The sequence below is a fragment of the Phalangium opilio genome, unplaced genomic scaffold (genome assembly GCF_054372755.1).
Source record: "Phalangium opilio isolate 3A_F unplaced genomic scaffold, DU_Popi_V2 ptg001170l_1, whole genome shotgun sequence".
Classification (NCBI taxonomy): domain Eukaryota; kingdom Metazoa; phylum Arthropoda; class Arachnida; order Opiliones; family Phalangiidae; genus Phalangium; species Phalangium opilio.
The window spans coordinates 9,320,093-9,340,255 of NW_028324255.1; the positions used below are offsets into that span (position 1 = coordinate 9,320,093).

Here is a 20,163-nt window from a genome sequence, read left to right on the forward strand (position 1 = left end):
TCTAATCCCAATTATTACGGGAGTTCATTTCGTTTCAGCCCGGATAGCTCAGTCGGTAGAGCGTTAAGCTTTTAACTTAACGGTCCAGGGTTCGAGTCCCTGTTCGGGCGACTCTGTTTTTAAAGAATCGTCAATAATTTAAACTTCAGATCATTTCACTTTCAATAAATTTATGTAAATTCTAATTCCAATTATTACGTGAGTTCACCTCGCTTGAGCCCGGATAGCTCAGTCGGTAGAGCGTTAGGCTTTTAACCTAACGGTCCAGGGTTCGAGTCCCTGTTCGGGCGACTGTGTTTTTGAAGAATCATCAATAATTTAAACTTCAGATCATTTAATTTCCAGTAAAATTATTGAAATTCTTATCCCAATTATTACGGGAGTTCACCTCGCTTGAGCCCGGATAGCTCAGTCGGTAGAGCGTTAAGCTTTTAACCTAACGGTCCAGGGTTCGAGTCCCTGTTCGGGCGACTCTGTTTTTAAAGAATCGTCAATAATTTAAACTTCAGATCATTTCACTTTCAATAAATTTATGTAAATTCTAATTCCAATTATTACGTGAGTTCACCTCGCTTGAGCCCGGATAGCTCAGTCGGTAGAGCGTTAGGCTTTTAACCTAACGGTCCAGGGTTCGACTCCTTGTTCGGGCGACTGTGTTTTTGAAGAATCATCAATAATTTAAACTTCAGATCATTTAATTTCCAGTAAAATTATTGAAATTCTAATCCCAATTATTACGGGAGTTCACTTCGTTTCAGCCCGGATAGCTCAGTCGGTAGAGCGTTAAGCTTTTAACCTAACGGTCCAGGGTTCGAGTCCCTGTTCGGGCGACTCTGTTTTTAAAGAATCGTCAATAATTTAAACTTCAGATCATTTCACTTTCAATAAATTTATGTAAATTCTAATTCCAATTATTACGTGAGTTCACCTCGCTTGAGCCCGGATAGCTCAGTCGGTAGAGCGTTAGGCTTTTAACCTAACGGTCCAGGGTTCGAGTCCCTGTTCGGGCGACTGTGTTTTTGAAGAATCATCAATAATTTAAACTTCAGATCATTTAATTTCCAGTAAAATTATTGAAATTCTTATCCCAATTATTACGGGAGTTCACCTCGCTTGAGCCCGGATAGCTCAGTCGGTAGAGCGTTAAGCTTTTAACCTAACGGTCCAGGGTTCGAGTCCCTGTTCGGGCGACTCTGTTTTTAAAGAATCGTCAGTAATTTAAACTTTAGATCATTTCACTTTCAATAAATTTATGTAAATTCTAATTCCAATTATTACGTGAGTTCACCTCGCTTGAGCCCGGATAGCTCAGTCGGTAGAGCGTTAGGCTTTTAACCTAACGGTCCAGGGTTCGAGTCCCTGTTCGGGCGACTGTGTTTTTGAAGAATCATCAATAATTTAAACTTCAGATCATTTAATTTCCAGTAAAATTATTGAAATTCTTATCCCAATTATTACGGGAGTTCACCTCGCTTGAGCCCGGATAGCTCAGTCGGTAGAGCGTTAGGCTTTTAACCTAACGGTCCAGGGTTCGAGTCCCTGTTCGGGCGACTGTGTTTTTGAAGAATCATCAATAATTTAAACTTCAGATCATTTAATTTCCAGTAAAATTATTGAAATTCTTATCCCAATTATTACGTGAGTTCACCTCGCTTGAGCCCGGATAGCTCAGTCGGTAGAGCGTTAGGCTTTTAACCTAACGGTCCAGGGTTCGACTCCTTGTTCAGGCGACTGTGTTTTTGAAGAATCATCAATAATTTAAACTTCAGATCATTTAATTTCCAGTACAATTATTGAAATTCTAATCCCAATTATTACGGGAGTTCATTTCGTTTCAGCTCGGATAGCTCAGTCGGTAGAGCATTAGGATTCAAACCACGGTCCAGGGTTCGACTCCTTGTTCGGGCGACTGTGTTTTTGAAGAATCATCAGTAATTTAAACTTCAGATCATTTAATTTCCAGTAAAATTATTGAAATTCTAATCCCAATTATTACGGGAGTTCATTTCGTTTCAGCCCGGATAGCTCAGTCGGTAGAGCGTTAAGCTTTTAACCTAACGGTCCAGGGTTCGAGTCCCTGTTCGGGCGACTGTGTTTTTGAAGAATCATCAATAATTTAAACTTCAGATCATTTAATTTCCAGTAAAATTATTGAAATTCTAATCCCAATTATTACGGGAGTTCATTTCGTTTCAGCTCGGATAGCTCAGTCGGTAGAGCATTAGGATTCAAACCACGGTCCAGGGTTCGACTCCTTGTTCGGGCGACTGTGTTTTTGAAGAATCATCAATAATTTAAACTTCAGATCATTTAATTTCCAGTAAAATTATTGAAATTCTAATCCCAATTATTACGGGAGTTCATTTCGTTTCAGCCCGGATAGCTCAGTCGGTAGAGCGTTAAGCTTTTAACTTAACGGTCCAGGGTTCGAGTCCCTGTTCGGGCGACTCTGTTTTTAAAGAATCGTCAATAATTTAAACTTCAGATCATTTCACTTTCAATAAATTTATGTAAATTCTAATTCCAATTATTACGTGAGTTCACCTCGCTTGAGCCCGGATAGCTCAGTCGGTAGAGCGTTAGGCTTTTAACCTAACGGTCCAGGGTTCGAGTCCCTGTTCGGGCGACTGTGTTTTTGAAGAATCATCAATAATTTAAACTTCAGATCATTTAATTTCCAGTAAAATTATTGAAATTCTTATCCCAATTATTACGGGAGTTCACCTCGCTTGAGCCCGGATAGCTCAGTCGGTAGAGCGTTAAGCTTTTAACCTAACGGTCCAGGGTTCGAGTCCCTGTTCGGGCGACTCTGTTTTTAAAGAATCGTCAATAATTTAAACTTCAGATCATTTCACTTTCAATAAATTTATGTAAATTCTAATTCCAATTATTACGTGAGTTCACCTCGCTTGAGCCCGGATAGCTCAGTCGGTAGAGCGTTAGGCTTTTAACCTAACGGTCCAGGGTTCGACTCCTTGTTCGGGCGACTGTGTTTTTGAAGAATCATCAATAATTTAAACTTCAGATCATTTAATTTCCAGTAAAATTATTGAAATTCTAATCCCAATTATTACGGGAGTTCATTTCGTTTCAGCTCGGATAGCTCAGTCGGTAGAGCATTAGGATTCAAACCACGGTCCAGGGTTCGACTCCTTGTTCGGGCGACTGTGTTTTTGAAGAATCATCAATAATTTAAACTTCAGATCATTTAATTTCCAGTAAAATTATTGAAATTCTAATCCCAATTATTACGGGAGTTCACTTCGTTTCAGCCCGGATAGCTCAGTCGGTAGAGCGTTAAGCTTTTAACCTAACGGTCCAGGGTTCGAGTCCCTGTTCGGGCGACTCTGTTTTTAAAGAATCGTCAATAATTTAAACTTCAGATCATTTCACTTTCAATAAATTTATGTAAATTCTAATTCCAATTATTACGTGAGTTCACCTCGCTTGAGCCCGGATAGCTCAGTCGGTAGAGCGTTAGGCTTTTAACCTAACGGTCCAGGGTTCGAGTCCCTGTTCGGGCGACTGTGTTTTTGAAGAATCATCAATAATTTAAACTTCAGATCATTTAATTTCCAGTAAAATTATTGAAATTCTTATCCCAATTATTACGGGAGTTCACCTCGCTTGAGCCCGGATAGCTCAGTCGGTAGAGCGTTAAGCTTTTAACCTAACGGTCCAGGGTTCGAGTCCCTGTTCGGGCGACTGTGTTTTTGAAGAATCATCAATAATTTAAACTTCAGATCATTTAATTTCCAGTAAAATTATTGAAATTCTTATCCCAATTATTACGGGAGTTCACCTCGCTTGAGCCCGGATAGCTTAGTCGGTAGAGCGTTAGGCTTTTAACCTAACGGTCCAGGGTTCGAGTCCCTGTTCGGGCGACTGTGTTTTTGAAGAATCATCAATAATTTAAACTTCAGATCATTTAATTTCCAGTAAAATTATTGAAATTCTTATCCCAATTATTACGGGAGTTCACCTCGCTTGAGCCCGGATAGCTCAGTCGGTAGAGCGTTAGGCTTTTAACCTAACGGTCCAGGGTTCGAGTCCCTGTTCGGGCGACTGTGTTTTTGAAGAATCATCAATAATTTAAACTTCAGATCATTTAATTTCCAGTAAAATTATTGAAATTCTAATCCCAATTATTACGGGAGTTCATTTCGTTTCAGCCCGGATAGCTCAGTCGGTAGAGCGTTAAGCTTTTAACTTAACGGTCCAGGGTTCGAGTCCCTGTTCGGGCGACTCTGTTTTTAAAGAATCGTCAATAATTTAAACTTCAGATCATTTCACTTTCAATAAATTTATGTAAATTCTAATTCCAATTATTACGTGAGTTCACCTCGCTTGAGCCCGGATAGCTCAGTCGGTAGAGCGTTAGGCTTTTAACCTAACGGTCCAGGGTTCGAGTCCCTGTTCGGGCGACTGTGTTTTTGAAGAATCATCAATAATTTAAACTTCAGATCATTTAATTTCCAGTAAAATTATTGAAATTCTTATCCCAATTATTACGGGAGTTCACCTCGCTTGAGCCCGGATAGCTCAGTCGGTAGAGCGTTAAGCTTTTAACCTAACGGTCCAGGGTTCGAGTCCCTGTTCGGGCGACTCTGTTTTTAAAGAATCGTCAATAATTTAAACTTCAGATCATTTCACTTTCAATAAATTTATGTAAATTCTAATTCCAATTATTACGTGAGTTCACCTCGCTTGAGCCCGGATAGCTCAGTCGGTAGAGCGTTAGGCTTTTAACCTAACGGTCCAGGGTTCGACTCCTTGTTCGGGCGACTGTGTTTTTGAAGAATCATCAATAATTTAAACTTCAGATCATTTAATTTCCAGTAAAATTATTGAAATTCTAATCCCAATTATTACGGGAGTTCATTTCGTTTCAGCTCGGATAGCTCAGTCGGTAGAGCATTAGGATTCAAACCACGGTCCAGGGTTCGACTCCTTGTTCGGGCGACTGTGTTTTTGAAGAATCATCAATAATTTAAACTTCAGATCATTTAATTTCCAGTAAAATTATTGAAATTCTAATCCCAATTATTACGGGAGTTCACTTCGTTTCAGCCCGGATAGCTCAGTCGGTAGAGCGTTAAGCTTTTAACCTAACGGTCCAGGGTTCGAGTCCCTGTTCGGGCGACTCTGTTTTTAAAGAATCGTCAATAATTTAAACTTCAGATCATTTCACTTTCAATAAATTTATGTAAATTCTAATTCCAATTATTACGTGAGTTCACCTCGCTTGAGCCCGGATAGCTCAGTCGGTAGAGCGTTAGGCTTTTAACCTAACGGTCCAGGGTTCGAGTCCCTGTTCGGGCGACTGTGTTTTTGAAGAATCATCAATAATTTAAACTTCAGATCATTTAATTTCCAGTAAAATTATTGAAATTCTTATCCCAATTATTACGGGAGTTCACCTCGCTTGAGCCCGGATAGCTCAGTCGGTAGAGCGTTAAGCTTTTAACCTAACGGTCCAGGGTTCGAGTCCCTGTTCGGGCGACTGTGTTTTTGAAGAATCATCAATAATTTAAACTTCAGATCATTTAATTTCCAGTAAAATTATTGAAATTCTTATCCCAATTATTACGGGAGTTCACCTCGCTTGAGCCCGGATAGCTTAGTCGGTAGAGCGTTAGGCTTTTAACCTAACGGTCCAGGGTTCGAGTCCCTGTTCGGGCGACTGTGTTTTTGAAGAATCATCAATAATTTAAACTTCAGATCATTTAATTTCCAGTAAAATTATTGAAATTCTTATCCCAATTATTACGGGAGTTCACCTCGCTTGAGCCCGGATAGCTCAGTCGGTAGAGCGTTAGGCTTTTAACCTAACGGTCCAGGGTTCGAGTCCCTGTTCGGGCGACTGTGTTTTTGAAGAATCATCAATAATTTAAACTTCAGATCATTTAATTTCCAGTAAAATTATTGAAATTCTTATCCCAATTATTACGGGAGTTCACCTCGCTTGAGCCCGGATAGCTCAGTCGGTAGAGCGTTAGGCTTTTAACCTAACGGTCCAGGGTTCGAGTCCCTGTTCGGGCGACTGTGTTTTTGAAGAATCATAAATAATTTAAACTTCACATCATTTAATTTCCAGTAAAATTATTGAAATTCTAATCCCAATTATTACGGGAGTTCATTTCGCTTCAGCTCGGATAGCTCAGTCGGTAGAGCGTTAGGCTTCAAACCACGGTCCAGGGTTCGACTCCTTGTTCGGGCGACTGTGTTTTTGAAGAATCATCAATAATTTAAACTTCAGATCATTTAATTTCCAGTAAAATTATTGAAATTCTAATCCCAATTATTACGGGAGTTCTTCTCGTTTCAGCTCGGATAGCTCAGTCGGTAGAGCATTAGGATTCAAACCACGGTCCAGGGTTCGACTCCTTGTTCGGGCGACTGTGTTTTTGAAGAATCATCAATAATTTAAACTTCAGATCATTTAATTTCCAGTAAAATTATTGAAATTCTAATCCCAATTATTACGGGAGTTCATTTCGTTTCAGCCCGGATAGCTCAGTCGGTAGAGCGTTAAGCTTTTAACCTAACGGTCCAGGGTTCGAGTCCCTGTTCGGGCGACTCTGTTTTTGAAGAATCATCAATAATTTAAACTTCAGATCATTTAATTTCCAGTAAAATTATTGAAATTCTTATTCGAATTATTACGGGAGTTCACTTCGCTTGAGCCCAGATAGCTCAGTCGGTAGAGCGTTAGGCTTTTAACCTAACGGTAAAGGGTTCGAGTCCCTGTTCGGGCGACTGTGTTTTTGAAGAATCATCAATAATTTAAACTTCAGATCATTTAATTTCCAGTAAAATTATTGAAATTCTAATCCCAATTATTACGGGAGTTCATTTCGTTTCAGCCCGGATAGCTCAGTCGGTAGAGCGTTAAGCTTTTAACCTAACGGTCCAGGGTTCGAGTCCCTGTTCGGGCGACTCTGTTTTTAAAGAATCGTCAATAATTTAAACTTCAGATCATTTCACTTTCAATAAATTTATGTAAATTCCAATTCCAATTATTACGTGAGTTCACCTCGTTTCAGCCCGGATAGCTCAGTCGGTAGAGCGTTAAGCTTTTAACCTAACGGTCCAGGGTTCGAGTCCCTGTTCGGGCGACTCTGTTTTTGAAGAATCATCAATAATTTAAACTTCAGATCATTTAATTTCCAGTAAAATTATTGAAATTCTTATTCGAATTATTACGGGAGTTCACTTCGCTTGAGCCCAGATAGCTCAGTCGGTAGAGCGTTAGGCTTTTAACCTAACGGTAAAGGGTTCGAGTCCCTGTTCGGGCGACTGTGTTTTTGAAGAATCATCAATAATTTAAACTTCAGATCATTTAATTTCCAGTAAAATTATTGAAATTCTAATCCCAATTATTACGGGAGTTCATTTCGTTTCAGATCGGATAGCTCAGTCGGTAGAGCGTTAGGCTTCAAACCACGGTCCAGGGTTCGACTCCTTGTTCGGGCGACTGTGTTTTTGAAGAATCATCAATAATTTAAACTTCAGATCATTTAATTTCCAGTAAAATTATTGAAATTCTAATCCCAATTATTACGGGAGTTCATTTCGTTTCAGCCCGGATAGCTCAGTCGGTAGAGCGTTAAGCTTTTAACCTAACGGTCCAGGGTTCGAGTCCCTGTTCGGGCGACTCTGTTTTTAAAGAATCGTCAATAATTTAAACTTCAGATCATTTCACTTTCAATAAATTTATGTAAATTCCAATTCCAATTATTACGTGAGTTCACCTCGTTTCAGCCCGGATAGCTCAGTCGGTAGAGCGTTAGGCTTTTAACCTAACGGTCCAGGGTTCGAGTCCCTGTTCGGGCGACTCTGATTTTAAAGAATCGTCAATAATTTAAACTTCAGATCATTTCACTTTCAATAAATTTATGTAAATTCTAATTCCAATTATTACGGGATTTAACTTCGTTTGAGACAGGATAGCTCAGTCGGTAGAGCGTTAGGCTTTTAACCTAACGGTCCAGGGTTCGAGTCCCTGTTCGGGCGACTCTGTTTTTGAAGAATCATCAATAATTTAAACTTCAGATCATTTAATTTCCAGTAAAATTATTGAAATTCTTATTCCAATCATTACGGGAGTTCACCTCGCTTGAGCCCAGATAGCTTAGTCGGTAGAGCGTTAGGCTTTTAACCTAACGGTCCAGGGTTCGAGTCCCTGTTCGGGCGACTGTGTTTTTGAAGAATCATCAATAATTTAAACTTCAGATCATTTAATTTCCAGTAAAATTATTGAAATTCTAATCCCAATTATTACGGGAGTTCATTTCGTTTCAGCTCGGATAGCTCAGTCGGTAGAGCGTTAGGCTTCAAACCACGGTCCAGGGTTCGACTCCTTTTTCGGGCGACTCTTTTTTTAAAGAATCATCAATAATTTAAACTTCAGATCATTTAATTTCCAGTAAAATTATTGAAATTCTTATCCCAATTATTACGGGAGTTCACCTCGCTTGAGCCAGGATAGCTCAGTCGGTAGAGCGTTAGGCTTTTAACCTAACGGTCCAGGGTTCGAGTCCCTGTTCGGGCGACTGTGTTTTTGAAGAATCATCAATAATTTAAACTTGAGATCATTTAATTTCCAGTAAAATTATTGAAATTCTAATCTCAATTATTACGGGAGTTCATTTCGTTTCAGCTCGGATAGCTCAGTCGGTAGAGCGTTAGGCTTCAAACCACGGTCCAGGGTTCGACTCCTTGTTCGGGCGACTGTGTTTTTGAAGAATCATCAATAATTTAAACTTCAGATCATTTAATTTCCAGTAAAATTATTGAAATTCTAATCCCAATTATTACGGGAGTTCATTTCGTTTCAGCCCGGATAGCTCAGTCGGTAGAGCGTTAAGCTTTTAACCTAACGGTCCAGGGTTCGAGTCCCTGTTCGGGCGATTCTGTTTTTAAAGAATCGTCAATAATTTAAACTTCAGATCATTTCACTTTCAATAAATTTATGTAAATTCTAATTCCAATTATTACGTGAGTTCACCTCGCTTGAGCCCGGATAGCTCAGTCGGTAGAGCGTTAGGCTTTTAACCTAACGGTCTAGGGTTCGAGTACCTGTTCGGGCCATTATGTTTTTGAAGAATCATCAATAATTTAAACTTAAGATCATTTCACTTTCAATAAATTTATGTAAATTCTAATTCCAATTATTACGTGAGTTCACCTCGCTTGAGCCCGGATAGCTCAGTCGGTAGAGCGTTAGGCTTTTAACCTAACGGTCCAGGGTTCGAGTCCCTGTTCGGGCGACTCTGTTTTTGAAGAATCATCAATAATTTAAACTTCAGATCATTTAATTTCCAGTAAAATTATTGAAATTCTAATCCCAATTATTACGGGAGTTCATTTCGTTTCAGCTCGGATAGCTCAGTCGGTAGAGCGTTAGGCTTCAAACCACGGTCCAGGGTTCGACTCCTTGTTCGGGCGACTGTGTTTTTGAAGAATCATCAATAATTTAAACTTCAGATCATTTAATTTCCAGTAAAATTATTGAAATTCTAATCCCAATTATTACGGGAGTTCATTTCGTTTCAGCCCGGATAGCTCAGTCGGTAGAGCGTTAGGCTCTTAACCTAACGGTCCAGGGTTCGAGTCCCTGTTCTGGCGACTCTGTTTTTAAAGAATCGTCAATAATTTAAACTTCAGATCATTTCACTTTCAATAAATTTATGTAAACTCTAATTCCAAATATTACGGTATTTAACTTCGTTTGAGACAGGATAGGTCAGTCGGTAGAGCGTTAGGCTTTTAACCTAACGGTCCAGGGTTCGAGTCCCTGTTCGGGCGACTCTGTTTTTGAAGAATCATCAATAATTTAAACTTCTGATCATTTTATTTCCAGTAAAATTATTGAAATTCTAATCCCAATTATTACGGGAGTTCATTTCGTTTCAGCTCGTATAGCTCAGTCGGTAGAGCGTTAGGCTTCAAACCACGGTCCAGGGTTCGACTCCTTGTTCGGGCGACTCTGTTTTTATAGAATCATCAATAATTTAAACTTCAGATCATTTAATTTCCAGTAAAATTATTGAAATTCTTATCCCATTTATTACGGGAGTTCACCTCGCTTGAGCCCGGATAGCTCAGTCGGTAGAGCGTTAGGCTTCAAACCACGGTCCAGGGTTCGACTCCTTGTTCGGGTGACTGTGTTTTTGAAGAATCATCAATAATTTAAACTTCAGATCATTTAATTTCCAGTAAAATTATTGAAATTCTAATCCCAATTATTACGGGAGTTCATTTTGTTTCAGCCCGGATAGCTCAGTCGGTAGAGCGTTAGGCTCTTAACCTAACGGTCCAGGGTTCGAGTCCCTGTTCTGGCGACTCTGTTTTTAAAGAATCGTCAATAATTTAAACTTCAGATCATTTCACTTTCAATAAATTTATGTAAACTCTAATTCCAATTATTACGGGATTTACCTTCGTTTGAGACAGGATAGCTCAGTCGGTAGAGCGTTAGGCTTTTAACCTAACGGTCCAGGGTTCGAGTCCCTGTTCGGGCGACTCTGTTTTTGAAGAATCATCAATAATTTAAACTTCAGATCATTTAATTTCCAGTAAAATTATTGAAATTCTAATCCCAATTATTACGGGAGTTCATTTCGTTTCAGCTCGGATAGCTCAGACGGTAGAGCGTTAGGCTTCAAACCACGCTGCAGGGTTTGACTCCTTGTTCGAGCGACTCTGTTTTTAAAGAATCATCAATAATTTAAACTTGAGATCATTTAATTTCCAGTAAAATTATTGAAATTCTAATCTCAATTATTACGGGAGTTCATTTCGTTTCAGCTCGGATAGCTCAGTCGGTAGAGCGTTAGGCTTCAAACCACGGTCCAGGGTTCGACTCCTTGTTCGGGCGACTCTTTTTTTAAAGAATCATCAATAATTTAAACTTCAGATCATTAAATTTCCAGTTAAATTATTGAAATTCTAATCCCAATTATTACGGGAGTTCATTTCGTTTCAGCCCGGATAGCTCAGTCGGTAGAGCGTTAGGCTTTTAACCTAACGGTCCAGGGTTCGAGTCCCTCTTCGGGCGACTCTGTTTTTAAAGAATCGTCAATAATTTAAACTTCAGATCATTTCACTTTCAATAAATTTATGTAAATTCTAATTCCAATTATTACGTGAGTTCACCTCGCTTGAGCCCGGATAGCTCAGTCGGTAGAGCGTTAGGCTTTTAACCTAACGGTCCAGGGTTCGAGTACCTGTTCGGGCCATTATGTTTTTGAAGAATCATCAATAATTTAAACTTAAGATCATTTCACTTTCAATAAATTTATGTAAATTCTAATTCCAATTATTACGTGAGTTCACCTCGCTTGAGCCCGGATAGCTCAGTCGGTAGAGCGTTAGGCTTTTAACCTAACGGTCCAGGGTTCGAGTCCCTGTTCGGGCGACTCTGTTTTTGAAGAATCATCAATAATTTAAACTTCAGATCATTTAATTTCCAGTAAAATTATTGAAATTCTAATCCCAATTATTACGGGAGTTCATTTCGTTTCAGCTCGGATAGCTCAGTCGGTAGAGCGTTAGGCTTCAAACCACGGTCCAGGGTTCGACTCCTTGTTCGGGCGACTGTGTTTTTGAAGAATCATCAATAATTTAAACTTCAGATCATTTAATTTCCAGTAAAATTATTGAAATTCTAATCCCAATTATTACGGGAGTTCATTTCGTTTCAGCCCGGATAGCTCAGTCGGTAGAGCGTTAGGCTCTTAACCTAACGGTCCAGGGTTCGAGTCCCTGTTCTGGCGACTCTGTTTTTAAAGAATCGTCAATAATTTAAACTTCAGATCATTTCACTTTCAATAAATTTATGTAAACTCTAATTCCAAATATTACGGGATTTAACTTCGTTTGAGACAGGATAGGTCAGTCGGTAGAGCGTTAGGCTTTTAACCTAACGGTCCAGGGTTCGAGTCCCTGTTCGGGCGACTCTGTTTTTGAAGAATCATCAATAATTTAAACTTCAGATCATTTAATTTCCAGTAAAATTATTGAAATTCTAATCCCAATTATTACGGGAGTTCATTTCGTTTCAGCTCGTATAGCTCAGTCGGTAGAGCGTTAGGCTTCAAACCACGGTCCAGGGTTCGACTCCTTGTTCGGGCGACTCTGTTTTTATAGAATCATCAATAATTTAAACTTCAGATCATTTAATTTCCAGTAAAATTATTGAAATTCTTATCCCATTTATTACGGGAGTTCACCTCGCTTGAGCCCGGATAGCTCAGTCGGTAGAGCGTTAGGCTTCAAACCACGGTCCAGGGTTCGACTCCTTGTTCGGGTGACTGTGTTTTTGAAGAATCATCAATAATTTAAACTTCAGATCATTTAATTTCCAGTAAAATTATTGAAATTCTAATCCCAATTATTACGGGAGTTCAATTCGTTTCAGCCCGGATAGCTCAGTCGGTAGAGCGTTAGGCTTTTAACCTAACGGTCCAGGGTTCGAGTACCTGTTCGGGCCATTCTGTTTTTGAAGAATCATCAAAAATTTAAACTTCAGATCATTTCACTTTCAATAAATTTATGTAAACTCTAATTCCAATTATTACGGGATTTACCTTCGTTTGAGACAGGATAGCTCAGTCGGTAGAGCGTTAGGCTTTTAACCTAACGGTCCAGGGTTCGAGTCCCTGTTCGGGCGACTCTGTTTTTGAAGAATCATCAATAATTTAAACTTCAGATCATTTAATTTCCAGTAAAATTATTGAAATTCTAATCCCAATTATTACGGGAGTTCATTTCGTTTCAGCTCGGATAGCTCAGACGGTAGAGCGTTAGGCTTCAAACCACGCTGCAGGGTTTGACTCCTTGTTCGAGCGACTCTGTTTTTAAAGAATCATCAATAATTTAAACTTGAGATCATTTAATTTCCAGTAAAATTATTGAAATTCTAATCTCAATTATTACGGGAGTTCATTTCGTTTCAGCTCGGATAGCTCAGTCGGTAGAGCGTTAGGCTTCAAACCACGGTCCAGGGTTCGACTCCTTGTTCGGGCGACTCTTTTTTTAAAGAATCATCAATAATTTAAACTTCAGATCATTAAATTTCCAGTTAAATTATTGAAATTCTAATCCCAATTATTACGGGAGTTCATTTCGTTTCAGCCCGGATAGCTCAGTCGGTAGAGCGTTAGGCTTTTAACCTAACGGTCCAGGGTTCGAGTCCCTCTTCGGGCGACTCTGTTTTTAAAGAATCGTCAATAATTTAAACTTCAGATCATTTCACTTTCAATAAATTTATGTAAATTCTAATTCCAATTATTACGTGAGTTCACCTCGCTTGAGCCCGGATAGCTCAGTCGGTAGAGCGTTAGGCTTTTAACCTAACGGTCCAGGGTTCGAGTACCTGTTCGGGCCATTATGTTTTTGAAGAATCATCAATAATTTAAACTTAAGATCATTTCACTTTCAATAAATTTATGTAAATTCTAATTCCAATTATTACGTGAGTTCACCTCGCTTGAGCCCGGATAGCTCAGTCGGTAGAGCGTTAGGCTTTTAACCTAACGGTCCAGGGTTCGAGTCCCTGTTCGGGCGACTCTGTTTTTGAAGAATCATCAATAATTTAAACTTCAGATCATTTAATTTCCAGTAAAATTATTGAAATTCTAATCCCAATTATTACGGGAGTTCATTTCGTTTCAGCTCGGATAGCTCAGTCGGTAGAGCGTTAGGCTTCAAACCACGGTCCAGGGTTCGACTCCTTGTTCGGGCGACTGTGTTTTTGAAGAATCATCAATAATTTAAACTTCAGATCATTTAATTTCCAGTAAAATTATTGAAATTCTAATCCCAATTATTACGGGAGTTCATTTCGTTTCAGCCCGGATAGCTCAGTCGGTAGAGCGTTAGGCTCTTAACCTAACGGTCCAGGGTTCGAGTCCCTGTTCTGGCGACTCTGTTTTTAAAGAATCGTCAATAATTTAAACTTCAGATCATTTCACTTTCAATAAATTTATGTAAACTCTAATTCCAAATATTACGGGATTTAACTTCGTTTGAGACAGGATAGGTCAGTCGGTAGAGCGTTAGGCTTTTAACCTAACGGTCCAGGGTTCGAGTCCCTGTTCGGGCGACTCTGTTTTTGAAGAATCATCAATAATTTAAACTTCAGATCATTTAATTTCCAGTAAAATTATTGAAATTCTAATCCCAATTATTACGGGAGTTCATTTCGTTTCAGCTCGTATAGCTCAGTCGGTAGAGCGTTAGGCTTCAAACCACGGTCCAGGGTTCGACTCCTTGTTCGGGCGACTCTGTTTTTATAGAATCATCAATAATTTAAACTTCAGATCATTTAATTTCCAGTAAAATTATTGAAATTCTTATCCCATTTATTACGGGAGTTCACCTCGCTTGAGCCCGGATAGCTCAGTCGGTAGAGCGTTAGGCTTCAAACCACGGTCCAGGGTTCGACTCCTTGTTCGGGTGACTGTGTTTTTGAAGAATCATCAATAATTTAAACTTCAGATCATTTAATTTCCAGTAAAATTATTGAAATTCTAATCCCAATTATTACGGGAGTTCAATTCGTTTCAGCCCGGATAGCTCAGTCGGTAGAGCGTTAGGCTTTTAACCTAACGGTCCAGGGTTCGAGTACCTGTTCGGGCCATTCTGTTTTTGAAGAATCATCAAAAATTTAAACTTCAGATCATTTCACTTTCAATAAATTTATGTAAACTCTAATTCCAATTATTACGGGATTTACCTTCGTTTGAGACAGGATAGCTCAGTCGGTAGAGCGTTAGGCTTTTAACCTAACGTTCCAGGGTTCGAGTCCCTGTTCGGGCGACTCTGTTTTTGAAGAATCATCAATAATTTAAACTTCAGATCATTTAATTTCCAGTAAAATTATTGAAATTCTAATCCCAATTATTACGGGAGTTCATTTCGTTTCAGCTCGGATAGCTCAGACGGTAGAGCGTTAGGCTTCAAACCACGCTCCAGGGTTCGACTCCTTGTTCGGGCGACTCTGTTTTTAAAGAATCATCAATAATTTAAACTTCAGATCATTTAATTTCCAGTAAAATTATTGAAATTCTAATCCCAGTTATTACGGGAGTTCATTTCGTTTCAGCTCGGATAGCTCAGTCGGTAGAGCGTTAGGCTTCAAACCACGGTCCAGGGTTCGACTCCTTGTTCGGGCGACTTTTTTTAAAGAATCATCAATAATTTAAACTTCAGATCATTTAATTTCCAGTAAAATTATTGAAATTCTAATCCCAATTATTACGGGAGTTCATTTCGTTTCAGCCCGGATAGCTCAGTCGGTAGAGCGTTAGGCTTTTAACCTAACGGTCCAGGGTTCGAGTCCCTCTTCGGGCGTCTCTGTTTTTAACGAATCGTCAATAATTTAAACTTCAGATCATTTCACTTTCAATAAATTTATGTAAATTCTAATTCCAATTATTACGTGAGTTCACCTCGCTTGAGCCCGGATAGCTCAGTCGGTAGAGCGTTAGGCTTTTAACCTAACGGTCCAGGGTTCGAGTACCAGTTCGGGCCATTATGTTTTTGAAGAATCATCAATAATTTAAACTTAAGATCATTTCACTTTCAATAAATTTATGTAAATTCTAATTCCAATTATTAAGTGAGTTCACCTCGCTTGAGCCCGGATAGCTCAGTCGGTAGAGCGTTAGGCTTTTAACCTAACGGTCCAGGGTTCGAGTCCCTGTTCGGGCGACTCTGTTTTTGAAGAATCATCAATAATTTAAACTTCAGATCATTTAATTTCCAGTAAAATTATTGAAATTCTTATTCCAATTATTACGGGAGTTCACCTAGCTTGAGCCCGGATAGCTCAGTCGGTAGAGCGTTAGACTTTTAACCTAACGGTCCAGGGTTCGAGTCCCTGTTCGGGCGACTGTGTTTTTGAAGAATCATCAATAATTTAAACTTCAGATCATTTAATTTCCAGTAAAATTATTGAAATTCTAATCCGAATTATTACGGGAGTTCATTTCGTTTCAGCCCGGATAGCTCAGTCGGTAGAGCGTTAGGCTCTTAACCTAACGGTCCAGGGTTCGAGTCCCTGTTCTGTCGACTCTGTTTTTAAAGAATCGTCAATAATTTAAACTTCAGATCATTTCACTTTCAATAAATTTATGTAAACTCTAATTCCAATTATTACGGGATTTACCTTCGTTTGAGACAGGATAGCTCAGTCGGTAGAGCGTTAGGCTTTTAACCTAACGGTCCAGGGTTCGAGTCCCTGTTCGGGCGACTCTGTTTTTGAAGAATCATCAATAATTTAAACTTCAGATCATTTAATTTCCAGTAAAATTATTGAAATTCTAATCCCAATTATTACGGGAGTTCATTTCGTTTCAGCTCGGATAGCTCAGACGGTAGAGCGTTAGGCTTCAAACCACGCTCCAGGGTTCGACTCCTTGTTCGAGCGACTCTGTTTTTAAAGAATCATCAATAATTTAAACTTGAGATCATTTAATTTCCAGTAAAATTATTGAAATTCTAATCTCAATTATTACGGGAGTTCATTTCGTTTCAGCTCGGATAGCTCAGTCGGTAGAGCGTTAGGCTTCAAACCACGGTCCAGGGTTCGACTCCTTGTTCGGGCGACTCTTTTTTTAAAGAATCATCAATAATTTAAACTTCAGATCATTAAATTTCCAGTTAAATTATTGAAATTCTAATCCCAATTATTACGGGAGTTCATTTCGTTTCAGCCCGGATAGCTCAGTCGGTAGAGCGTTAGGCTTTTAACCTAACGGTCCAGGGTTCGAGTCCCTCTTCGGGCGACTCTGTTTTTAAAGAATCGTCAATAATTTAAACTTCAGATCATTTCACTTTCAATAAATTTATGTAAATTCTAATTCCAATTATTACGTGAGTTCACCTCGCTTGAGCCCGGATAGCTCAGTCGGTAGAGCGTTAGGCTTTTAACCTAACGGTCCAGGGTTCGAGTACCTGTTCGGGCCATTATGTTTTTGAAGAATCATCAATAATTTAAACTTAAGATCATTTCACTTTCAATAAATTTATGTAAATTCTAATTCCAATTATTACGTGAGTTCACCTCGCTTGAGCCCGGATAGCTCAGTCGGTAGAGCGTTAGGCTTTTAACCTAACGGTCCAGGGTTCGAGTCCCTGTTCGGGCGACTCTGTTTTTGAAGAATCATCAATAATTTAAACTTCAGATCATTTAATTTCCAGTAAAATTATTGAAATTCTAATCCCAATTATTACGGGAGTTCATTTCGTTTCAGCTCGGATAGCTCAGTCGGTAGAGCGTTAGGCTTCAAACCACGGTCCAGGGTTCGACTCCTTGTTCGGGCGACTGTGTTTTTGAAGAATCATCAATAATTTAAACTTCAGATCATTTAATTTCCAGTAAAATTATTGAAATTCTAATCCCAATTATTACGGGAGTTCATTTCGTTTCAGCCCGGATAGCTCAGTCGGTAGAGCGTTAGGCTCTTAACCTAACGGTCCAGGGTTCGAGTCACTGTTCTGGCGACTCTGTTTTTAAAGAATCGTCAATAATTTAAACTTCAGATCATTTCACTTTCAATAAATTTATGTAAACTCTAATTCCAAATATTACGGGATTTAACTTCGTTTGAGACAGGATAGGTCAGTCGGTAGAGCGTTAGGCTTTTAACCTAACGGTCCAGGGTTCGAGTCCCTGTTCGGGCGACTCTGTTTTTGAAGAATCATCAATAATTTAAACTTCAGATCATTTAATTTCCAGTAAAATTATTGAAATTCTAATCCCAATTATTACGGGAGTTCATTTCGTTTCAGCTCGTATAGCTCAGTCGGTAGAGCGTTAGGCTTCAAACCACGGTCCAGGGTTCGACTCCTTGTTCGGGCGACTCTGTTTTTATAGAATCATCAATAATTTAAACTTCAGATCATTTAATTTCCAGTAAAATTATTGAAATTCTTATCCCATTTATTACGGGAGTTCACCTCGCTTGAGCCCGGATAGCTCAGTCGGTAGAGCGTTAGGCTTCAAACCACGGTCCAGGGTTCGACTCCTTGTTCGGGTGACTGTGTTTTTGAAGAATCATCAATAATTTAAACTTCAGATCATTTAATTTCCAGTAAAATTATTGAAATTCTAATCCCAATTATTACGGGAGTTCAATTCGTTTCAGCCCGGATAGCTCAGTCGGTAGAGCGTTAGGCTTTTAACCTAACGGTCCAGGGTTCGAGTACCTGTTCGGGCCATTCTGTTTTTGAAGAATCATCAAAAATTTAAACTTCAGATCATTTCACTTTCAATAAATTTATGTAAACTCTAATTCCAATTATTACGGGATTTACCTTCGTTTGAGACAGGATAGCTCAGTCGGTAGAGCGTTAGGCTTTTAACCTAACGTTCCAGGGTTCGAGTCCCTGTTCGGGCGACTCTGTTTTTGAAGAATCATCAATAATTTAAACTTCAGATCATTTAATTTCCAGTAAAATTATTGAAATTCTAATCCCAATTATTACGGGAGTTCATTTCGTTTCAGCTCGGATAGCTCAGACGGTAGAGCGTTAGGCTTCAAACCACGCTCCAGGGTTCGACTCCTTGTTCGGGCGACTCTGTTTTTAAAGAATCATCAATAATTTAAACTTCAGATCATTTAATTTCCAGTAAAATTATTGAAATTCTAATCCCAATTATTACGGGAGTTCATTTCGTTTCAGCTCGGATAGCTCAGTCGGTAGAGCGTTAGGCTTCAAACCACGGTCCAGGGTTCGACTCCTTGTTCGGGCGACTCTTTTTTTAAAGAATCATCAATAATTTAAACTTCAGATCATTTAATTTCCAGTAAAATTATTGAAATTCTAATCCCAATTATTACGGGAGTTCATTTCGTTTCAGCCCGGATAGCTCAGTCGGTAGAGCGTTAGGCTTTTAACCTAACGGTCCAGGGTTCGAGTCCCTCTTCGGGCGACTCTGTTTTTAACGAATCGTCAATAATTTAAACTTCAGATCATTTCACTTTCAATAAATTTATGTAAATTCTAATTCCAATTATTACGTGAGTTCACCTCGCTTGAGCCCGGATAGCTCAGTCGGTAGAGCGTTAGGCTTTTAACCTAACGGTCCAGGGTTCGAGTACCAGTTCGGGCCATTATGTTTTTGAAGAATCATCAATAATTTAAACTTAAGATCATTTCACTTTCAATAAATTTATGTAAATTCTAATTCCAATTATTAAGTGAGTTCACCTCGCTTGAGCCCGGATAGCTCAGTCGGTAGAGCGTTAGGCTTTTAACCTAACGGTCCAGGGTTCGAGTCCCTGTTCGGGCGACTCTGTTTTTGAAGAATCATCAATAATTTAAACTTCAGATCATTTAATTTCCAGTAAAATTATTGAAATTCTTATTCCAATTATTACGGGAGTTCACCTAGCTTGAGCCCGGATAGCTCAGTCGGTAGAGCGTTAGGCTTTTAACCTAACGGTCCAGGGTTCGAGTCCCTGTTCGGGCGACTGTGTTTTTGAAGAATCATCAATAATTTAAACTTCAGATCATTTAATTTCCAGTAAAATTATTGAAATTCTAATCCCAATTATTACGGGAGTTCATTTCGTTTCAGCTCGGATAGCTCAGTCGGTAGAGCGTTAGGCTTCAAACCACGGTCCAGGGTTCGACTCCTTGTTCGGGCGACTGTGTTTTTAAAGAATCATCAATAATTTAAACTTCAGATCATTTAATTTTCAGTAAAATTATTTAAATTCTAATCCCAATTATTACGGGAGTTCATTTCGTTTTAGCCCGGATAGCTCAGTCGGTAGAGCGTTAGGCTTTTAACCTATAGGTCCAGGGTTAGAGTACCTGTTCGGGCCATTCTGTTTTTGAAGAATCATCAATAATTTAAACTTCAGATCATTTCACTTTCAATAAATTTATGTAAATTCTAATTCCAATTATTACGGGATTTAACTTCGTTTGAGACAGGATAGCTCAGTCGGTAGAGCGTTAGGCATTTAACCTAACGGTCCAGGGTTCGAGTCCCTGTTCGGGCGACTCTGTTTTTGAAGAATCATCAAAAATTTAAACTTCAGATCATTTAATTTCCAGTAAAATTATTGAAATTCTTATCCCAATTATTACGGGAGTTCACCTGGTTTTAGCGCGGATAGCTCAGTCGGTAGAGCGTTAGGC

General features: G+C 39.1%; 63 non-coding genes across 63 annotated transcripts; all 63 read left to right on the forward strand.

The window, feature by feature from the left end:
• Positions 1–37: 37 nt before the first annotated feature.
• On the forward strand, positions 38–110 carry TRNAK-UUU (transfer RNA lysine (anticodon UUU)). The gene has a single exon. It is a non-coding gene; the product is annotated as a tRNA-Lys (tRNA).
• A 107-nt stretch (positions 111–217) lies between these two features.
• Positions 218–290, forward strand: TRNAK-UUU (transfer RNA lysine (anticodon UUU)). Its single transcript has one exon. It is a non-coding gene; the product is annotated as a tRNA-Lys (tRNA).
• A 107-nt stretch (positions 291–397) lies between these two features.
• Positions 398–470, forward strand: TRNAK-UUU (transfer RNA lysine (anticodon UUU)). The gene has a single exon. It is a non-coding gene; the product is annotated as a tRNA-Lys (tRNA).
• Positions 471–577: 107 nt separating this feature from the next.
• Positions 578–650, forward strand: TRNAK-UUU (transfer RNA lysine (anticodon UUU)). Its single transcript has one exon. It is a non-coding gene; the product is annotated as a tRNA-Lys (tRNA).
• Positions 651–757: 107 nt separating this feature from the next.
• TRNAK-UUU (transfer RNA lysine (anticodon UUU)) lies at positions 758–830 on the forward strand. Its single transcript has one exon. It is a non-coding gene; the product is annotated as a tRNA-Lys (tRNA).
• A 107-nt stretch (positions 831–937) lies between these two features.
• Positions 938–1,010, forward strand: TRNAK-UUU (transfer RNA lysine (anticodon UUU)). Its single transcript has one exon. It is a non-coding gene; the product is annotated as a tRNA-Lys (tRNA).
• A 107-nt stretch (positions 1,011–1,117) lies between these two features.
• TRNAK-UUU (transfer RNA lysine (anticodon UUU)) lies at positions 1,118–1,190 on the forward strand. Its single transcript has one exon. It is a non-coding gene; the product is annotated as a tRNA-Lys (tRNA).
• A 107-nt stretch (positions 1,191–1,297) lies between these two features.
• TRNAK-UUU (transfer RNA lysine (anticodon UUU)) lies at positions 1,298–1,370 on the forward strand. Its single transcript has one exon. It is a non-coding gene; the product is annotated as a tRNA-Lys (tRNA).
• Positions 1,371–1,477: 107 nt separating this feature from the next.
• Positions 1,478–1,550, forward strand: TRNAK-UUU (transfer RNA lysine (anticodon UUU)). Its single transcript has one exon. It is a non-coding gene; the product is annotated as a tRNA-Lys (tRNA).
• Positions 1,551–1,657: 107 nt separating this feature from the next.
• Positions 1,658–1,730, forward strand: TRNAK-UUU (transfer RNA lysine (anticodon UUU)). The gene has a single exon. It is a non-coding gene; the product is annotated as a tRNA-Lys (tRNA).
• A 285-nt stretch (positions 1,731–2,015) lies between these two features.
• Positions 2,016–2,088, forward strand: TRNAK-UUU (transfer RNA lysine (anticodon UUU)). Its single transcript has one exon. It is a non-coding gene; the product is annotated as a tRNA-Lys (tRNA).
• Positions 2,089–2,373: 285 nt separating this feature from the next.
• TRNAK-UUU (transfer RNA lysine (anticodon UUU)) lies at positions 2,374–2,446 on the forward strand. Its single transcript has one exon. It is a non-coding gene; the product is annotated as a tRNA-Lys (tRNA).
• A 107-nt stretch (positions 2,447–2,553) lies between these two features.
• TRNAK-UUU (transfer RNA lysine (anticodon UUU)) lies at positions 2,554–2,626 on the forward strand. Its single transcript has one exon. It is a non-coding gene; the product is annotated as a tRNA-Lys (tRNA).
• A 107-nt stretch (positions 2,627–2,733) lies between these two features.
• TRNAK-UUU (transfer RNA lysine (anticodon UUU)) lies at positions 2,734–2,806 on the forward strand. Its single transcript has one exon. It is a non-coding gene; the product is annotated as a tRNA-Lys (tRNA).
• Positions 2,807–2,913: 107 nt separating this feature from the next.
• On the forward strand, positions 2,914–2,986 carry TRNAK-UUU (transfer RNA lysine (anticodon UUU)). Its single transcript has one exon. It is a non-coding gene; the product is annotated as a tRNA-Lys (tRNA).
• A 285-nt stretch (positions 2,987–3,271) lies between these two features.
• TRNAK-UUU (transfer RNA lysine (anticodon UUU)) lies at positions 3,272–3,344 on the forward strand. Its single transcript has one exon. It is a non-coding gene; the product is annotated as a tRNA-Lys (tRNA).
• Positions 3,345–3,451: 107 nt separating this feature from the next.
• TRNAK-UUU (transfer RNA lysine (anticodon UUU)) lies at positions 3,452–3,524 on the forward strand. Its single transcript has one exon. It is a non-coding gene; the product is annotated as a tRNA-Lys (tRNA).
• A 107-nt stretch (positions 3,525–3,631) lies between these two features.
• TRNAK-UUU (transfer RNA lysine (anticodon UUU)) lies at positions 3,632–3,704 on the forward strand. Its single transcript has one exon. It is a non-coding gene; the product is annotated as a tRNA-Lys (tRNA).
• A 107-nt stretch (positions 3,705–3,811) lies between these two features.
• TRNAK-UUU (transfer RNA lysine (anticodon UUU)) lies at positions 3,812–3,884 on the forward strand. Its single transcript has one exon. It is a non-coding gene; the product is annotated as a tRNA-Lys (tRNA).
• Positions 3,885–3,991: 107 nt separating this feature from the next.
• On the forward strand, positions 3,992–4,064 carry TRNAK-UUU (transfer RNA lysine (anticodon UUU)). Its single transcript has one exon. It is a non-coding gene; the product is annotated as a tRNA-Lys (tRNA).
• Positions 4,065–4,171: 107 nt separating this feature from the next.
• On the forward strand, positions 4,172–4,244 carry TRNAK-UUU (transfer RNA lysine (anticodon UUU)). The gene has a single exon. It is a non-coding gene; the product is annotated as a tRNA-Lys (tRNA).
• A 107-nt stretch (positions 4,245–4,351) lies between these two features.
• Positions 4,352–4,424, forward strand: TRNAK-UUU (transfer RNA lysine (anticodon UUU)). The gene has a single exon. It is a non-coding gene; the product is annotated as a tRNA-Lys (tRNA).
• A 107-nt stretch (positions 4,425–4,531) lies between these two features.
• TRNAK-UUU (transfer RNA lysine (anticodon UUU)) lies at positions 4,532–4,604 on the forward strand. The gene has a single exon. It is a non-coding gene; the product is annotated as a tRNA-Lys (tRNA).
• A 107-nt stretch (positions 4,605–4,711) lies between these two features.
• Positions 4,712–4,784, forward strand: TRNAK-UUU (transfer RNA lysine (anticodon UUU)). Its single transcript has one exon. It is a non-coding gene; the product is annotated as a tRNA-Lys (tRNA).
• Positions 4,785–5,069: 285 nt separating this feature from the next.
• On the forward strand, positions 5,070–5,142 carry TRNAK-UUU (transfer RNA lysine (anticodon UUU)). Its single transcript has one exon. It is a non-coding gene; the product is annotated as a tRNA-Lys (tRNA).
• Positions 5,143–5,249: 107 nt separating this feature from the next.
• Positions 5,250–5,322, forward strand: TRNAK-UUU (transfer RNA lysine (anticodon UUU)). Its single transcript has one exon. It is a non-coding gene; the product is annotated as a tRNA-Lys (tRNA).
• A 107-nt stretch (positions 5,323–5,429) lies between these two features.
• Positions 5,430–5,502, forward strand: TRNAK-UUU (transfer RNA lysine (anticodon UUU)). Its single transcript has one exon. It is a non-coding gene; the product is annotated as a tRNA-Lys (tRNA).
• A 107-nt stretch (positions 5,503–5,609) lies between these two features.
• Positions 5,610–5,682, forward strand: TRNAK-UUU (transfer RNA lysine (anticodon UUU)). Its single transcript has one exon. It is a non-coding gene; the product is annotated as a tRNA-Lys (tRNA).
• A 107-nt stretch (positions 5,683–5,789) lies between these two features.
• On the forward strand, positions 5,790–5,862 carry TRNAK-UUU (transfer RNA lysine (anticodon UUU)). The gene has a single exon. It is a non-coding gene; the product is annotated as a tRNA-Lys (tRNA).
• Positions 5,863–5,969: 107 nt separating this feature from the next.
• Positions 5,970–6,042, forward strand: TRNAK-UUU (transfer RNA lysine (anticodon UUU)). The gene has a single exon. It is a non-coding gene; the product is annotated as a tRNA-Lys (tRNA).
• A 463-nt stretch (positions 6,043–6,505) lies between these two features.
• On the forward strand, positions 6,506–6,578 carry TRNAK-UUU (transfer RNA lysine (anticodon UUU)). Its single transcript has one exon. It is a non-coding gene; the product is annotated as a tRNA-Lys (tRNA).
• A 287-nt stretch (positions 6,579–6,865) lies between these two features.
• Positions 6,866–6,938, forward strand: TRNAK-UUU (transfer RNA lysine (anticodon UUU)). Its single transcript has one exon. It is a non-coding gene; the product is annotated as a tRNA-Lys (tRNA).
• Positions 6,939–7,045: 107 nt separating this feature from the next.
• Positions 7,046–7,118, forward strand: TRNAK-UUU (transfer RNA lysine (anticodon UUU)). Its single transcript has one exon. It is a non-coding gene; the product is annotated as a tRNA-Lys (tRNA).
• A 465-nt stretch (positions 7,119–7,583) lies between these two features.
• TRNAK-UUU (transfer RNA lysine (anticodon UUU)) lies at positions 7,584–7,656 on the forward strand. The gene has a single exon. It is a non-coding gene; the product is annotated as a tRNA-Lys (tRNA).
• A 107-nt stretch (positions 7,657–7,763) lies between these two features.
• Positions 7,764–7,836, forward strand: TRNAK-UUU (transfer RNA lysine (anticodon UUU)). The gene has a single exon. It is a non-coding gene; the product is annotated as a tRNA-Lys (tRNA).
• A 287-nt stretch (positions 7,837–8,123) lies between these two features.
• Positions 8,124–8,196, forward strand: TRNAK-UUU (transfer RNA lysine (anticodon UUU)). The gene has a single exon. It is a non-coding gene; the product is annotated as a tRNA-Lys (tRNA).
• Positions 8,197–8,481: 285 nt separating this feature from the next.
• TRNAK-UUU (transfer RNA lysine (anticodon UUU)) lies at positions 8,482–8,554 on the forward strand. Its single transcript has one exon. It is a non-coding gene; the product is annotated as a tRNA-Lys (tRNA).
• A 285-nt stretch (positions 8,555–8,839) lies between these two features.
• On the forward strand, positions 8,840–8,912 carry TRNAK-UUU (transfer RNA lysine (anticodon UUU)). Its single transcript has one exon. It is a non-coding gene; the product is annotated as a tRNA-Lys (tRNA).
• Positions 8,913–9,199: 287 nt separating this feature from the next.
• On the forward strand, positions 9,200–9,272 carry TRNAK-UUU (transfer RNA lysine (anticodon UUU)). The gene has a single exon. It is a non-coding gene; the product is annotated as a tRNA-Lys (tRNA).
• A 285-nt stretch (positions 9,273–9,557) lies between these two features.
• TRNAK-CUU (transfer RNA lysine (anticodon CUU)) lies at positions 9,558–9,630 on the forward strand. The gene has a single exon. It is a non-coding gene; the product is annotated as a tRNA-Lys (tRNA).
• Positions 9,631–10,273: 643 nt separating this feature from the next.
• Positions 10,274–10,346, forward strand: TRNAK-CUU (transfer RNA lysine (anticodon CUU)). Its single transcript has one exon. It is a non-coding gene; the product is annotated as a tRNA-Lys (tRNA).
• A 643-nt stretch (positions 10,347–10,989) lies between these two features.
• On the forward strand, positions 10,990–11,062 carry TRNAK-UUU (transfer RNA lysine (anticodon UUU)). Its single transcript has one exon. It is a non-coding gene; the product is annotated as a tRNA-Lys (tRNA).
• Positions 11,063–11,169: 107 nt separating this feature from the next.
• Positions 11,170–11,242, forward strand: TRNAK-UUU (transfer RNA lysine (anticodon UUU)). Its single transcript has one exon. It is a non-coding gene; the product is annotated as a tRNA-Lys (tRNA).
• A 107-nt stretch (positions 11,243–11,349) lies between these two features.
• On the forward strand, positions 11,350–11,422 carry TRNAK-UUU (transfer RNA lysine (anticodon UUU)). Its single transcript has one exon. It is a non-coding gene; the product is annotated as a tRNA-Lys (tRNA).
• A 285-nt stretch (positions 11,423–11,707) lies between these two features.
• TRNAK-CUU (transfer RNA lysine (anticodon CUU)) lies at positions 11,708–11,780 on the forward strand. The gene has a single exon. It is a non-coding gene; the product is annotated as a tRNA-Lys (tRNA).
• Positions 11,781–12,423: 643 nt separating this feature from the next.
• TRNAK-UUU (transfer RNA lysine (anticodon UUU)) lies at positions 12,424–12,496 on the forward strand. Its single transcript has one exon. It is a non-coding gene; the product is annotated as a tRNA-Lys (tRNA).
• A 643-nt stretch (positions 12,497–13,139) lies between these two features.
• Positions 13,140–13,212, forward strand: TRNAK-UUU (transfer RNA lysine (anticodon UUU)). The gene has a single exon. It is a non-coding gene; the product is annotated as a tRNA-Lys (tRNA).
• Positions 13,213–13,319: 107 nt separating this feature from the next.
• Positions 13,320–13,392, forward strand: TRNAK-UUU (transfer RNA lysine (anticodon UUU)). The gene has a single exon. It is a non-coding gene; the product is annotated as a tRNA-Lys (tRNA).
• Positions 13,393–13,499: 107 nt separating this feature from the next.
• TRNAK-UUU (transfer RNA lysine (anticodon UUU)) lies at positions 13,500–13,572 on the forward strand. Its single transcript has one exon. It is a non-coding gene; the product is annotated as a tRNA-Lys (tRNA).
• A 285-nt stretch (positions 13,573–13,857) lies between these two features.
• TRNAK-CUU (transfer RNA lysine (anticodon CUU)) lies at positions 13,858–13,930 on the forward strand. The gene has a single exon. It is a non-coding gene; the product is annotated as a tRNA-Lys (tRNA).
• A 643-nt stretch (positions 13,931–14,573) lies between these two features.
• TRNAK-UUU (transfer RNA lysine (anticodon UUU)) lies at positions 14,574–14,646 on the forward strand. Its single transcript has one exon. It is a non-coding gene; the product is annotated as a tRNA-Lys (tRNA).
• A 641-nt stretch (positions 14,647–15,287) lies between these two features.
• Positions 15,288–15,360, forward strand: TRNAK-UUU (transfer RNA lysine (anticodon UUU)). Its single transcript has one exon. It is a non-coding gene; the product is annotated as a tRNA-Lys (tRNA).
• Positions 15,361–15,647: 287 nt separating this feature from the next.
• On the forward strand, positions 15,648–15,720 carry TRNAK-UUU (transfer RNA lysine (anticodon UUU)). Its single transcript has one exon. It is a non-coding gene; the product is annotated as a tRNA-Lys (tRNA).
• Positions 15,721–15,827: 107 nt separating this feature from the next.
• TRNAK-UUU (transfer RNA lysine (anticodon UUU)) lies at positions 15,828–15,900 on the forward strand. The gene has a single exon. It is a non-coding gene; the product is annotated as a tRNA-Lys (tRNA).
• Positions 15,901–16,007: 107 nt separating this feature from the next.
• TRNAK-CUU (transfer RNA lysine (anticodon CUU)) lies at positions 16,008–16,080 on the forward strand. The gene has a single exon. It is a non-coding gene; the product is annotated as a tRNA-Lys (tRNA).
• A 643-nt stretch (positions 16,081–16,723) lies between these two features.
• Positions 16,724–16,796, forward strand: TRNAK-UUU (transfer RNA lysine (anticodon UUU)). Its single transcript has one exon. It is a non-coding gene; the product is annotated as a tRNA-Lys (tRNA).
• A 107-nt stretch (positions 16,797–16,903) lies between these two features.
• TRNAK-UUU (transfer RNA lysine (anticodon UUU)) lies at positions 16,904–16,976 on the forward strand. Its single transcript has one exon. It is a non-coding gene; the product is annotated as a tRNA-Lys (tRNA).
• Positions 16,977–17,083: 107 nt separating this feature from the next.
• Positions 17,084–17,156, forward strand: TRNAK-UUU (transfer RNA lysine (anticodon UUU)). The gene has a single exon. It is a non-coding gene; the product is annotated as a tRNA-Lys (tRNA).
• A 285-nt stretch (positions 17,157–17,441) lies between these two features.
• On the forward strand, positions 17,442–17,514 carry TRNAK-CUU (transfer RNA lysine (anticodon CUU)). The gene has a single exon. It is a non-coding gene; the product is annotated as a tRNA-Lys (tRNA).
• A 643-nt stretch (positions 17,515–18,157) lies between these two features.
• On the forward strand, positions 18,158–18,230 carry TRNAK-UUU (transfer RNA lysine (anticodon UUU)). Its single transcript has one exon. It is a non-coding gene; the product is annotated as a tRNA-Lys (tRNA).
• A 643-nt stretch (positions 18,231–18,873) lies between these two features.
• Positions 18,874–18,946, forward strand: TRNAK-UUU (transfer RNA lysine (anticodon UUU)). The gene has a single exon. It is a non-coding gene; the product is annotated as a tRNA-Lys (tRNA).
• Positions 18,947–19,233: 287 nt separating this feature from the next.
• On the forward strand, positions 19,234–19,306 carry TRNAK-UUU (transfer RNA lysine (anticodon UUU)). Its single transcript has one exon. It is a non-coding gene; the product is annotated as a tRNA-Lys (tRNA).
• A 107-nt stretch (positions 19,307–19,413) lies between these two features.
• On the forward strand, positions 19,414–19,486 carry TRNAK-UUU (transfer RNA lysine (anticodon UUU)). The gene has a single exon. It is a non-coding gene; the product is annotated as a tRNA-Lys (tRNA).
• The last annotated feature ends 677 nt before the right edge of the window (positions 19,487–20,163 follow it).